The sequence below is a fragment of the Myotis myotis genome, unplaced genomic scaffold (genome assembly GCF_014108235.1).
Source record: "Myotis myotis isolate mMyoMyo1 unplaced genomic scaffold, mMyoMyo1.p scaffold_m19_p_2, whole genome shotgun sequence".
Lineage (NCBI taxonomy): Eukaryota > Metazoa > Chordata > Mammalia > Chiroptera > Vespertilionidae > Myotis > Myotis myotis.
Window position 1 is genome coordinate 169,076,879 of NW_023416324.1, and position 3,057 is coordinate 169,079,935.

Below are 3,057 nucleotides of genomic sequence, written 5' to 3' on the forward strand. Positions count from 1 at the left end.
CCAAATATTGTGACAAGCACCTGGTGATTGAGCTTTCAGCTGTTCATATATTTTTTTATTGGTTTGATTTAATATCATTAAAGACAACAGAAAATATAGACAACGCCCATGGGCCAACCTAACTAATAATAATATATCCTATATTCTTTAGATTTAAAAACAAAGTATTACACATCAAGTTATGGTAATGTTCTAAACTTCAATTCTCTCTCCCAATGCAGATGTTTCCATGGATTTAGTGCATATGCAATCTATATTTTCATATCTTTTTTAAATACTCGTGCATATAAATAAATGAAATATATTACTCTTCAATGTGTTTTTATTAATTTTTTTTATTTTTTTGTTCTTAACAGACTTTTAAGTGACCAGATCAAAGGAAATTTAGGAACAGAAAGCAATTTCAAAGCCCTGCAACATGTCCCATGTATTCTAGCTATACGACAGATAGATTTATGTCATAAATGACAGCTTAATTTTGGCCCTAGTAAGCCCTTAGACTTCCCTGTCTCAAAACAGCTGCTTCTTGATGAGAAATTGTCAAGTGCATAAATAGCTAAAACCTGTAGTCTTTTCAGATTGGTTTCTTTTACCCAGTAATGTGCATTTACAGTTCCTCTTTTCATAGCTTGATAGATCACTTCTTTTCAGTGCTGAATAATATTCCACTTTCTGAATGTGCCACGGTTTATTTCTCCATTCACCTCCTAAGGGGCATCTTAGTTGTTTCCAAGTTTTGGCTATTATGAATGAAGCTGATAAAAATATCCATGTGCAAGTTTTTGTGTGAACATAAGTTTTTAGTTCATTTGGGTAAAAATACCAAGGGGTGTGATTGCTTGATTGTATAGAAAGAATATATTTAATTTTGTGAGAAACTGTCAACCTGTCTTACAAAGTGACTATACTATTTTGCATTTCCACCAGCAATGAATGAAGGTTTTTGTTGCTCTACATCCTTGTCAGCTTATGGTATTTTCAGCTTTTTATTTTGGCTTTTCTAACAAGTGTGGAGTGGTATTTCATTTTTGTTTTTATCTTTTTATTTTTTAAAATATATATACATACTACCATACTAAATGTATTTTTATAGACTTTTTTTTTATCTTGACCAAACACCTTTATTTATTTATTTTTTAAATTTTTTATTGTTTAAAGTATTACATATGTCTCCTTTTCCCCCCATTGACCTCTACCTGGCCACTGACCTCTCCCAGGCCACTCCCACCCCCCAGAACATGCCCTCACCCCCCTAGTGTCTGGGTTCATTAGTTATGCTTATATGCATACATACAATTCCTTTGGTTGATCTCTTACCCTCCCTCTGCCCCTCACTCTCCCCCCAACCCCCCGCCTTTCCTCTGAGGTTTGATGGTCTGTTCAATGCTTCTCTGTCTCTGGATCTATTTTTGTTCATCACTTTATGTTGTTTATTATATTCCACAAATGAGTGAGATCATGTGATATTTATCTTTCTCTGACTGGCTTATTTCGTTTAGCATAATGCTCTCCAGGTCCATCCATGCTGTTGCAAATGGTAATAGTTCCTTCTTTTTTATATCAGTGTAATATTCCATTGTGCAAATGTACCACTGTGTTTTGTTTGTTTTTAAATTAGCAATAACCGTGCCTCCGATAAACCTCACTGGCTATGATTCTGCCACTGTGCAAAGCTACCACTGTTTTTTAAGCCACTCATCTGCTGATGGACACTTACGCTATTTCTAAATCTTAGCTGTTGTAAATTGTGCTGCTATGAACATAGGGGTGCATATATCCTTTCTGATTGGTGTTTCTGGTTTCTTGGGATATATTCCTAGAAGTGGGATTACTGGGTCAAATGGGAGTTCCATTTTTAATTAAATGTATTTTTTGACTTTCCTTTTTACTTATCTATAAATGTGAATTCTTATACTTTGTATTATGACTGATTATTTTCCCTTCTAATTTTCCTGGCCCATAAACAGATGCCATCCGATTCTTTCCTGAGAGTAATGACTCTCTGCCGCACTCTTTATTCATATGGCCTGAGCAAGTTTTGTTTTTGGATTTTGTCTTGGTAGCATGGGGGGGGAAGAAAACATTAAAGCAGCGCTTCTCAACCTGTGGGTCGCGACCCCTTTGGGGGTTGAACGACCCTTTCACAGGGGTCGCCTAAGACCCCCAGAAAACATATATATAATTACATATTGTTTTTGTGATTAATCACTATGCTTTAATTATGTTCAATTTGTAACAATGAAATTGGGGGTCACCACAACATGAGGAACTGTATTAAAGGGTCGTGGCATTAGGAAGGTTGAGAACCACTGCATTAAAGGATCCCTTCCCATTTTCTGCTCCTAACTGTCTACTTCAGTGGTTCTCAATCTTCCTAATGCCGCGACCCTTTGACCCTTTAATACAGTTCCTCATGTTGTGGTGACCCCCAATTTCATTGTTACAAATTGAACATAATTAAAGCATAGTGATTAATCACAAAAATAATATGTAATTATATATGTGTTTTCCGATGGTCTCTAAGGCGACCCCTGTGAAAGGGTTGTTTGACCCCCAAAGGGGTCACGACCCACAGGTTGAGAACCGCTGCTCCACTTCCTGCTGACTGTGGGTGGTTGTTACACACAGTCCTTACAGTTCTACCTTTGCAATTAGTGAGAGATCAAAGCACCACCAGCATCTCTCCCTGGCTCCTTTCTCTTCTCTGCTCACATGTGATCAGATTCTTTCTGATGCTCTCCCGAGTGCCTTAGCACCAGTTTCTACTCAGCTTCCCTTTCCCACCAAGAGTACCTTGGGATACTGATCTAAATTTTGCTAAAGCTCATCATACCCTAACAGGCCTCTAGTCATTCTCCCACTTCTCTATTCCCCTGCTGTTTCCCACAGTCTTTTCCTGACCGTAGTCTGGCATTCCCACACTGATTAGCTGATTCATCATCTTTTCAGTGCCTATTTTTTGGAGCCTCTGGGCTATGGCCCAGGAATAACAATATTCTCTCTGCTGCTTCCACCCACTTCTAGTCATCAACAACAACCATAGCACCTGGTGTATCC

General features: G+C 37.9%; 1 pseudogene; it reads right to left on the minus strand.

The window, feature by feature from the left end:
- Positions 1-1,497: 1,497 nt before the first annotated feature.
- On the minus strand, positions 1,498-1,675 carry LOC118677770 (annotated as a pseudogene).
- Positions 1,676-3,057: the final 1,382 nt, after the last annotated feature.